The sequence below is a fragment of the Cucurbita moschata genome, unplaced genomic scaffold (assembly GCF_002738365.1).
Source record: "Cucurbita moschata cultivar Rifu unplaced genomic scaffold, Cmos_1.0 Cmo_Scf00117, whole genome shotgun sequence".
NCBI classification, from domain to species: domain Eukaryota; kingdom Viridiplantae; phylum Streptophyta; class Magnoliopsida; order Cucurbitales; family Cucurbitaceae; genus Cucurbita; species Cucurbita moschata.
The window spans coordinates 109,386-121,943 of record NW_019268633.1 but is presented as its reverse complement, the minus strand read 5'-3'; the positions used below and the strand labels follow the sequence as shown (position 1 = coordinate 121,943).

The window sequence follows — 12,558 nt, the reverse complement described above, 5'->3', positions numbered from 1 at the left end:
TTAGGTGAACCTAAAAGTTAAAGGGCTTCAGAAGAACTGCATGACCAAAATACGAGTAAGTTATGGATATGTCTGCACTAGTGGTCTAGTGGTAGAATAGAACCTAGCCACGGTACAGACCCGAGTTCGATTCTCAGCTGATGCATCTTGAAGATTTGTAATGATGATATTAGTGCATAATGTTCAAACTTGGGTTTGTCACAATATTGTTTATATTTATAGAATTTACGAGTAGCACTATCGAGCTTTTTCTTTTTTTAAATCATGAGGTGAAATTAAAAGTTTGCTTCAGAAGAATTGCATGACCTAAATATGAGTACGCTATGGATATGCCTAAAGGTATATGCACCAGTGGTCTAGTGGTAGAATAGTACTTTGCCACGATGTAGACTCGAATTCAATTCTTGGCTCTTGCATCTTGAAGATTAGCTATGATTATTATATTAGTGCATAATGTTCAAACTTGGGTTTGTTATAGTATATCATTTAACGAGTAGCACTATCGAGCTTTTTGTTTTTTAATCGAGAGGTGAAACAAAAAGTTAAGGGCTTCAGAAGAACTGCAGGACCAAAATATGTGTACTTTAAGGAGTACCCGTCCACAATACGGACCCGAGTTGTATTCTCGAGTGGTGCATCTTGAAGATTAGCTATGATGATATTAATTAATAATGTTTAAACTTGTGTTTGTCACAATATCGTTTTTATTTATAGATTTCACGAGTAGCACTATCGAGCTTGTTTTTTTTTTTTTGAAATCGTGAGGTGAAACTAAAAGTTGAGGGCTTCAGAATAACTGCATGACCAAAATACGAGTATGTTATGGATATGCCTAAAGGTACATGCATCAGGGGTCTAGTGGTAGAATAGTACTCTGCCATGGTATAGACCAGAGTTTGATTCTCGGCTTGTGCACCTTGAAGATTGGCAATGCTGATATTAGTGCATAATGTTCAAACTTGGGTTTGTCACAAAATCGTTTATATGTATAGAATTTACGAGTAGCACTATCGTTTATATGTATAGAATTTACGAGTAGCACTATCGAGATTTTCTTTTTTTAAATCGTGAGGTGAAACTAAAAGTGAAGGGCTTCAGAAGAACTGCATGACCAAATTACGAATACGTTATGGATATGCCTGAAGGTACATGCACCAGTGGTCTAGTGGTAGAATAGTACCCTGCCACGATGTGCTGATATTAGTGCATAATGTTCAAACTTGAGTTTGTCACAAAATCGTTTATATTTATAGAATTTACGAGTAGCACTATCGAGCTTTTTCTTTTTTTAAATCGTGAGGTGAAACTAAAATGTAAGGGCTTCAGAAGAACTGCATGACCAAAATACGAGTAAGTTATGGATATGCCTGAAGGTACATGCACAAGTGGTCTAGTGGTAGAATAGTACTCTGCCACGATGTAGACCGGAATTCAATTCTCGGCTCTTGCATCTTGAAGATTAACTATGATTATTATATTAGTGCATAATGTTCAAACTTGTGTTTGTCACAATATCGTTTATATTTATAGAATTTACGAGTAGCACTATCGAGCTTTTTCTTTTTTTAAATCGTGAGGTGAAACTAAAATGTAAGGGCTTCAGAAGAACTGCATGACCAAAATACGAGTAAGTTATGGATATGCCTGAAGGTACATGCACAAGTGGTCTAGTGGTAGAATAGTACTCTGCCACGATGTAGACCGGAATTCAATTCTCGGCTCTTGCATCTTGAAGATTAGCTATGATTATTATATTAGTGCATAATGTTCAAACTTGTGTTTGTCACAATATCGTTTATATTTATAGAATTTACGAGTAGCACTATCGAGCTTTTTCTTTTTTTAAATTGTGAGGTGAAATTAAAAGTTTGCTTCAGAAGAACTGCATGACCTAAATATGAGTACGTTATGGATATGCCTGAAGGTACATGCACTAGTGGTCTAGTGGTAGAATAGTACTTTGCCACGATGTAGACTTGAATTCAATTCTTGGCTCTTGCAACTTGAAGATTAGCTATGATTATTATATTAGTGCATAATGTTCAAACTTGGGTTTGTTATAGTATATCATTTAACGAGTAGCACTATCGAGCTTTTTATTTTTTATTCGAGAGGTGAACCAAAAAGTTAAGGGCTTCATAAAAACAAAACTGCATGACCAAAATATGTGTACTTTATGGAGTACCCGTCCACGATACGGACCGGAGTTGTATTCTCGACTGGTGCATCTTGAAGATTAGCTATGATGATATTAATTAATAATGTTTAAACTTGTGTTTGTCACAATATCGTTTATATTTATAGATTTCACGAGTAGCACTATCGAGCTTTTTTTTTTTTTTGAAATCGTGAGGTTAAACTAAAAGTTGAGGGCTTTAGAAGAACTGCATGACAAAAATACGAGTATGTTATGGATATGCCTAAAGGAACATGCATCAGTTGTCTAGTGGTAGAATAGTACTCTGCCACGGTATAGACTAGAGTTTGATTCTCGGCTGGTGCATTTTGATGATTGGCAATGCTGATATTAGTGCATAATGTTCAAACTTGGTTTGTCCCAAAATCGTTTATATTTATAGAATTTACGAGTAGCACTTTCGAGCTTTTTCTTTTTTTAAATCGCGAGGTGAAACTAAACGTTAAGGGCTTCTGGAGAACTGCATGACCAAAATACGAGTACGTTATGGATATGCCTGAAGGTACATGCACTAGTGGTCTAGTAGTAGAATTGTACCCTGCCACGATGTAGACCCAGATTCGATTCTCGGCTCTTGCATCTTGAATTTTAGCTATGATTATTATATTTTACTGCATAATGTTCACACTTGGGTATGTTACAATATATCATTTAACTTTATAGATTTCACGAGTGTCGAGCTTTTTGTTTTTAAATCGAATGGTGAAACAAAAAGTTAAAGGGCTTCAGATGAGGTGAAACTAAGAGTTAAGGGCTTCAGAATAACTGCATGACCAAAATACGAGTAAGTTATGAATATGCCTCAAGGTACATGCACCAGTGACCTAGTGGTAGAATAGTACTCTGCCACGGTACAGGCCCGAGTTTGATTCTCGGCTGATGCATCTTGAAGATTGGCAATGATGATATTAGTGCATGATGTTCAAACTTGGGTTTGTCACAATATCGTTTATATTTATAGAATTTACGAGTAGCACTATCGAGCTTTTTCTTTTTTTAAATCGTGAGGTGAAACTAAAAGTTAAGGGCTTCAGAAGAACTACATGACAAAAATACGAGTACGTTATGGATATGCCTGAAGGTACATGCACCAGTGGTCTAGTGGTAGAATAGTACCCTGCCACGATGTAGACCCGAATTCAATTCTCGGCTCTTGCATCTTGAAGATTAGCTATGATTATTATATTAGTGCATAATGTTCAAAATTGGGTTTGGTACAATATTTCTTTTAACTTTATTGATTTCTCGAGTAGCACTATCGAGCTTTTTGTTTTTATATCGAGATGTGAAACAAAAAGTTAAGGGCAAGAACTGCATGACCAAAATATGTGTACTGTATGGAGTACCTTGCCACGATACGGACCCGAGTTCGATTCTCGACTGGTGCATCTTTAAGATTAGCTATAATGATATTAATGCATAATGTTCAAACTTGGGTTTGTCACAATATCGTTTATATTTACAGATTTCACGAGTAGCACTATCGAGCTTTTTTTTTTTTTTTTTTAAAATCGTGAGGTGAAACTAAAAGCTAAGGGCTTCAGTAGAACTATATGACAAAAATACGAGTACATTATGGATATACCTAAAGGTACCTACACTAGTGGTCTAGTGGTAGAATAGTACCCTGCCACGGTACAGACACGAGTTCGATTCTCGGCTGGTGCATCTTTTGAAGATTGGCAATGATGAATATTAGTGCAAAATGTTGAAACTTGTGTTTGTTACAACACATTGTTTATATTTATAAATTTCACGAGTAGGACTATCAAGCTTTTTGTTTTTAAATCGAGAAGTGAAACTAAAAGTGAAGGGCTTCGGAAGAACTGCATGACCAAAATACGAGTACGTTATGGATCTCCTTTAAGGTAGATGCACTAGTGGTCTATTGGTAGAATAGTATCCTGCCATGATATAGACCCGAGTTCGATTCTCGGTTGGAGCATCTTTAAAATTAGCAATGTTGATATGAGGTACATCCCTGAGTTCGATTTTATGTTGGAGCAATGATGATCCCTAAACTATTATTTTTAAGGTAGAAGTTATACAAAAGACAAACACTTTTAATCCCTACTTCCCTATTACTTTTAATCCCTACAAAAGACAAACACTTTTGAGTTCGATTTCACTTTCCTTTTTCTTCAAAAATGCATACACAAGTACCATATTAATTTCTTATGGTGTGTTATATCAAAACTATAATTATAATAATTTTTTAGTTTAAAAAATAAAAGATCAAAGATTTGAGTTTTTCTCAACACTAATACCTCAACATTAAACAAGGTATTAGTGTTGAGAAATAGAGCCAAATTTACAACAGTAACATAAATTTAAAACGATCCTTATTAAGTTAACAAATTTACATTTGGAGTTAATTTCTCACTTCTTATCCCTTTAGGTTGGTTGATGTATTTATTTTAACCTTGAGTTTCAATTCTATTCAAAATATTCGAAATGAAATTAAAATTTGATTCATCGACAACTGCATACATGACATGATTACTATGCATGAAAGAATTCATTTATAACGTTTCATAAATGGTGCTATAGGCTTAAATGTTCATAATAAATTTATTAAAACAATATTGTTATGGATGGAAAATAGATAACATGAGTTTAAATAGTGCCCATGTCTAACCTAAGGATAATTAAAAATAACATGAATGCAACTACCTTAACTTTGGTTCCTTGGCCTTCAAAGCGACGTTGTCATCTGTAAATGGGTGTCTTACCTTTACATGAAAATAAGAGTAGCACATGGTTTGAGTACTTTAATAAATACTTAATAAGTAACCTCACTGTTAGGGTCGGAAAATGAATCATGTGTAATATAGTTGGACCTATCCTTTCATAAATGCATTGTGTCATGGGTTTGGGCTTTGCTTTTCAGTCGGAGTAGGGTTGAATATGTTGTACTATCCTACACACGACCCATGAATGTGCACATTGGCCACTAGGTAGGCTCGTATAAGAGTACTCTGTGGGCTGGCTCGTCGAGCTTGTGCACACTCACACTACCAAATACCATGAAGGGAAAAGACCCACATAATATCATAAGGAACATAAAATTGTAAGGTATGTGTCTGTACTAATCATAACGGGAAAGTATCTCGATGCACCTCCCATTCATAATACATGATTTTCTAATGTCTCATAGTCATAGAGGGTACGTATTAACATAGTTTACATGACATGATACATGAAGGTTCATGCATCAAATAATATCGAAAACATAACATTGTTCTATGACATAACATAATCCTAGAATAGTGTATATGATATCATAGCATCACTTGTATGCAACATAACAACAAAATTCTCCATTTATTATTCTCTAAAAAAAATAGTCATTTTAAATAAATTTTTTAATATATACGTTTTCTTTTTAGATATAAACTATCCATTGGTTTTGATCAACTCATGTTATTAGAAATTGAAGTAGAACCACTTTGCCCTAAATTGAACTTATTTCATCTACTCTATTAAGAAAAATATAAACTTAATCTGTGCCTAAATTATAAACCCAAAATTTGATAACATAATTTTAAAATCTAAGAAAAACAACACAAAAATAGTAATTAGTTTTATCCAAGTCATAAATTAATAGTTGAATCAACAATATTGTTCGGAAACGAGACAAAAATAAAGCAACCCTAATGACATAAATAAATGAGTTCAATTAGCAAAAAAAAAAAAAAAAACTAATCCAAAAGTAAAAGACATTTGTTATTACATAAATCAAACAAATGAAAGCAACACATTCAACCCACCCAAGCTTGGAAGACATAAAACCCATTGTTGTTTGGAATGGAAAATATATAGATTTCTTCATCTTTAGAAACATATAAAACTTGGAAATGGAACTTAAAAAATCTCTCTTTAAGGCAGGCGGGAACGAGACGGGTCAAGGGAGTTAGGAGGGGATAAGAATGGAGAATATAATCTCTGTCTCTAGTCCTAATTATGTAATAGGGAAAATTTTCTCCTCACTCCTTCCCTCATTCCCTTTTTAAAGATTACTATGGAGAAATACATTTGGAACACTCAACTCATGTGTGAACCATTTTCGAGAAGTAGCAATAGTGAGTAAGCAACGAAGTGTAGTAAACTTTGTTGTATTAGAAAATGTCTCTTTGTAATCAATATCTTCAACCTGAGTATACCCCTTTACTGCCGGATAAACTTTATAACGTTCAACAGAACCATCAGAGTTCTATTTAATCTTGTACACCCAACGATAGCCAATAGCTTTATGGCCAGGTGGTAGAGGAACGAGAGACCAAGTATAATTACGTTCCAAAGTTGCAATTTCAGCATTCATAACCTACTGCCATAATGGGTCGCCAACTACCTCATCATAAGTTTTAACTTATGTCGGGCTGTAATAAGAGATAGAAAAGAAGGTTGAGTAGGAAAAACACTAGAGAAAGAAAGGTAATGATGAAGGGGATGCCTGGTGCTCGTGTTGGGACTTGAGCTAGAGGTTAAATAATTGGCTGCATAAGACATCTCATGATTATTATGCCAAGCTGGAGGTTGTTTGGTACGAGTAGAACGTCGGAGTGAAACTGGTGTATTAGGAGGGATAGGATTATAATTAGTGGGTGAATCTGGAGAAGGAATAGAAGGTGGAGGAGATGACGAAATAGAAAGTGGGATATGATTAGAATAGATGTTTGAGTAGGATGAATCATGAAGTGGTAAAACGAGAGTCGAAGGAACTAATGTCAAAGTTTGTGAAGCTGATGAAAAAGGAAAAACATCTTCACATAATTTAACATCACAGTGGATAAATAATTTGTGAGCTTGCATGTCATACAACTTGGAGCCTTTGTAACCACAAGTATATCCTACGAAAACACAAGGAATTGCCCGAGGTTCAAATTTTTGCTTAGGATGTACTACAATTGCATAACATTTACATTAAAAAACTTTAAGAAGATGAAATGTAGGTGGTTGTTTCTAGAGTGCTTCAAGGGATGTCTTGTTAGATAAAAATGGTGATGGTGTTCTATTTATAAGATTAACAACAATTAAAATGAGCTCTCCCAAAAAATTAAGTGGAACGTGTGGCTGAAAGAGGAGAGAGAGACCTAGCTACATTTAGGATATGTCGATGCTTACGCTCTAGACTCATCTTTGTTGTGGAGTATAGACACAAGAGCGCTGAAATTCAATGCCACACAAAGTACAAAGTAAAAAATGGTTGTAAAGACAGAAATTCAGTCTCATTGTCTGACCGTACTATCTTGATAGTAGTATGAAATTAAGTTTGAACGAGGTTAACAAAGTTCATAAACAAATGATGTACTTCTGATTCATGTTGCATAAGAAAAACCCAAGTACATTGAGTAAAATCATCAACAATAGTGAGAAGAAAACGCAAACCAAAATGCATAGGAATTTTATGAGATCCCCAAACATCACAATGTAACATGTCAAAGGTAGAATGTGTTATTATTGAACTTCTTGAAAAAAAACAACCTAGTTTATTTTGCTAACGTGCAAATACTACAGTTATGAGAAAAAGTAGCATTATTAAGATGAAATTGATACGTTAGAAATTTAAAACAGGAAAAAATAAATAGAATGACCTAGGCGTAAATGCCACAAATTAGATGATTGAGATACTTGATTAGTTAAATATTTGATTGGAGATTAAGAAATATGATAGAGACCTCTAAATTGTTTACTCGAGCCAATCATCTTCCCCTTAGCCAAGTCCTGCATAACACAAGAATCAGGATAGAAGGTGACACAACATTTCAAGTCATTGGTAAGTTTGCTAATGGACAACATGTTTAAATTGAATGGAGACACACAAAATATTGTTTAATTTAAGGCCAGGATTAAAGAAAACATTGACCGTAAGTGACACATGTGTTGTTCCTTCGTTAGGCAATTTTATTGCAAATGTTTGCAGCCTTTGGTTCAGTCATAACAAAAGCTTTGGATACTATATGATTCGAAGCTCCACTGTCGAGAATCCATGAATTAGAACTAACAGAGTTAATGGATAATGTAGATACTAGAAATAATCCATGAATTAGATTTGTCACGACCCAATTTTTGAGATTTCGAGAAATGGAACTGCAGCGAAAAGATAAATTTTGAAAAGACAAACAGCACCTGTTCAAAGAGAATACAACTAATTGATGTCCCACGTGAAATACAAGGAACAAACATTCCGGGTCGACACCCCTCTACTAGTGTCTCTTCAAGACTACTATTCATAAAACCATAAAGTCATTTTGAATAAGTGGTCAAGGTGTGTGCTTGTTAATCACACCATGTTTCCCTCCAAGATTTGACGAAAAGAATTCAAAATCGAACCCAAAAAATTATACAACTAATTCATGGCCCAGGTCGAATACAACTAAAACACTCCGGGTCGACACCCCTATATGATAGTAGAGCTCCAGAGCATCTCCCCACCTTGACCAATACACTAGAAAAGGAGAAACGTGTAAGTATAAAAATTTACTTAGGAACCAACCTACTTGTAGGCCCTCATCGCTTCCTTCTAATACTAGGTTTCCACGACTTTCCTTTGGTCTATAGGACGTTGGGCTTACCCTTTACTACGCTCTAAGCTACCGTGTATGTCCCGAAGTTCTAATTGATTCCTCATTAATCATCTACCTTTGTTGTCCCTAGTGCCTCTTCTATATTCGTTCTTAAAACAAAAAAGTTGCTTTGGGCGAGTGGTTAAGGCGTGTGCCTGCTAAGTACATGGGGTTTCCCTGCGAGAGTTCGAACTTCTCCGGCGATGAAAAGATAAATATTTTACACTTTAATCAACACTCCGAGTCGAAACCCCTTTGTGGTAGTAGAGCTCCTGAGCTGCTAAGTACATGGGGTTTCCCTGCGAGAGTTCATACTTCTCCGGCGATGAAAAGATAAATATTTTACATTTTAATCAACACTCCGAGTCAAAACCCCTTTGTGGTAGTAGAGCTCCCGAGTTTTCATCTCCCCACCTTGACCAGTACACTAGAAAAGGAGAAAGGTGTAAGTATACAAATATACTTAGTAACCAACCTACTTGTAGGCCCTTTGTATGTCCCGAAGTTCTAATTGATTCCTCATTAATCATCTACCATTGTTTTCCCAAGTGCCTCTTCGAGATTTGTTCCTAAAACAAAAAGTCGCTTTGGTTGAGTGGTTAAGGCGTGTGCGTGCTAAGTACATGGGGTTTCCTTGCGTGAGTTTGAATCTCTCAAGCGATGAAAAGTAAGGCGTGTGCGTGCTAAGTACATGGGGTTTCCTTGCGTGAGTTTGAATCTCTCAAGCGATGAAAAGTTTATTTTTTTGTACTAGCCAAAGGCCACCGCTAAAACATGTTGTCCACTTTGGCTCCTTACTTCACGACCTCATAGAGATATTCACACCCTTATGTGTGGAATGTTTTGTTCCCTCTCAAATATGTTGAATCTGGGATGGAAGCGATGAAAAGATAAAAATTTTTACACTTTAAAAGACATACAACTCCTGGGTCAGAAATTTCAAAGTTATTTACATACTGGAAAAAGGGCTTGGAATACAAAAGAATTCAAAATCAATCGAAAAAATTATACAACTAATTGATGTCTGAGGTCGAATACAACTAACATACACTTCGAGTCGACACCCCTTTGTGATAGTAGAGCTCCCGAGTATCTCCCCGCCTTGACAAGTAACTGAACTAGAAAAGGAGAAAGGTGTAAGTATAAAAATATACTTAGTAACCAACCTACTTGTAAGCCCGCATAGCATCATTCTACTACCAGGTTTCCACGACTTTCCTTTGGTGTACAGGAAGTTTGGGTTTACCCTTTACTGCGCTCTAAGCTACCGTGTAGGTCTCGAAGTTCTAACTTATTCCTCATTAATCATCTACCTTTGTTGTCCCTAGTATCTCTTCGAGATTCAATCCTAAAATAAAAAAGTTGCTTTGAACGAGTGGTTAAGGCATGTGCCTACTAAGTACATGGGGTTTCCTCGCGAGAGTTTGAATCTCCTAGGCGACGAAAAGTTCATTTTTTTGTAATAGCAAAGCGACTCGTTTATAAGGAATACTTTTTTATAAGATATTGTCACTTTGTCCTGTTACCTCACGATCTCATAGAGGTATTCACACCCTAGTTATAAGGAATGCTTCCTTTCCCTCTCAAACCAATTGTTAGAGCACAGTAAAGGGTAAGCCCGAACATCTTATAGACCAAAGAAAAGTCGTGGAAACCTAGTAGAAGAATGAAGCGACGGCAGCCTACAAGTAGATTGGTTACTAAGTACATTTTTATACTTACATCTTTCTCCTTTCCTTGTTTAGTTACTGGTCAAGGTGGGGTGATGCTCTAGAGTTCTACTATTACAAAACGGTATCGACACAGTGTGCATGTTTGATGTATTCGACCTGGGACATCAACTAGTCATTTAATTTTGTAGGTTGATTTTGAATTCTTTTTGTATCCCATGCCCTTTTTCCGTTTGTAAAGAACTCGAAATTTATTTTTTAGGTTTATTTTGAATTCTTTTTATATCCCATGGCCTTGTTCCGTTTGTAAAGAACTTGAAATTTATGTCGAAGGTGTTGTATGTCTTTTAAAGTGTGCAACATTTATCTTTTTGTCGCAGTTCGATATCTTGAAACCTCTAAAATTAAAATTGGGTCGTGACACATCCAACATGGGTTGGAGATGGGAACGAAGCATTCTTTATAATAAGAGCCTAAATACCTCGTGAGGTAACGGGCCAAGGCCAATACAAAATGAAATATGAACTTTACGTCGCCTGAGAGATTCGAACTCTCGCGGGGAAACCCCATGTACTTAGCAGGCACACGCCTTAACCACTCGGCCAAAGCGACTTTTTTGTTTTAGGAACAAATCTCGAAGAGGCACTACGGACAACAAAGGAAGTTGTTTAAAGAGGAATCAGTTAGAACTTCGAGACCTACACAATTGTTAGAGCACAGTAAACGGTAAGCCCGAACATCTTATAGACCAAAGGAAAGTCGTGGAAACCCAGTAGAAGAATGAAGCGACGGAAGCCTACAAGTAGGTTGGTTACTAAGTAGATTTTTATACTCACACCTTTCTCCTTTCCTTGTTCAGTTACTGGGCAAGGTGGGGTGATTCACTAGAGCTCTACTATCACAAAACGGTTTTGACAAGGTGTGTATGTTAGATGTATTCGACCTGGGACATCAACTTGTCGTTTCATTTTGTAAGTTGATTTTGAATTCTTTTTGTATCCCATGCCCTTTATCGGTTTGTAAAGAACTTGAAATTTATTTTTTAGGTTGATTTTGAATTGTTTTTATATCCCATGCCCTTTTTCCGTTTTGTAAAGAACTTGAAATTTATGAGGAAGGTGTTGTATGTCTTTTAAAGTGTGCAACATTTATCTTTTTGTTGCAGTTCGATATCTCGAAACCTCTAAAATTAAAATTGGGTCATGACACATCCAACATGGATTGGAGATGGGAACGAAGCATTCCTTATAATAAGGACCTGAATACCTCGTGACGTAACGGGCAACCGAGGACAATATCTTTTAGCGGTGGCCTTTGGCAAGTACAAAAAGAAATATGAACTTTACGTCGCCTGAGAGATTCGAACTCTCGCGGGGAAACCCTATGTACTTAGCAGGCACACGCCTTAACCACTCGGCCAAAGCGAATTTTTTGTTTTAGAAACAAATCTCGAAGACGCACTACGGACAACAAAGGTAGTTGTTTAATGAGGAATCAGCTAGATCTTTGAGACCTACACAATTGTTAGAGCACAGTAAAGGGTAAGCCCGAACATCTTATAGACCAAAGGAAAGTCGTGGAAACCCAGTAGAAGAATGAAGCGACGGCAGCCTACAAGTAGATTGGTTACTAAGTACATTTTTATACTTACATCTTTCTCCTTTCCTTGTTTAGTTACTGGTCAAGGTGGGGTGATGCTCTGGAGCTCTACTATCACAAAACGGTATCGACACAGTTTGTATGTTTGATGTATTCGACCTGGGACATCAATTAGTCGTTTAATTTTTTAGGTTGATTTTGAATTCTTTTTGTATCCCATGCCCTTTTTCCGTTTGTAAAGACCTTGAAATTTATGACGAAGGTGTTGTATGTCTTTTAAAGTGTGCAAAATTGATCTTGTTGTCGCAGTTCGATATCTCGAAACCTCTAAATTTAAAATTGGGTCATGACACATCCAACATGGTTGGAGAGGGGAACGAAGCATTCCTTATAATAAGGGCCTGAATACCTTGTGAGGTAACTGCCAACGATGACAATATCTTTTAGCGGTGGCCTTTGGCAAGTACAAAAAGAAATATGAACTTTACGTCGCCTGAGAGATTCGAACTCTCGCGGGGAAACCCTA

General features: G+C 36.3%; 2 non-coding genes across 2 annotated transcripts; both read right to left on the bottom strand.

The window, feature by feature from the left end:
- Positions 1–10,963: 10,963 nt before the first annotated feature.
- Positions 10,964–11,045, bottom strand: TRNAS-GCU. Its single transcript has one exon. It is a non-coding gene; the product is annotated as a tRNA-Ser (tRNA).
- A 733-nt stretch (positions 11,046–11,778) lies between these two features.
- Positions 11,779–11,860, bottom strand: TRNAS-GCU. The gene has a single exon. It is a non-coding gene; the product is annotated as a tRNA-Ser (tRNA).
- Positions 11,861–12,558: the final 698 nt, after the last annotated feature.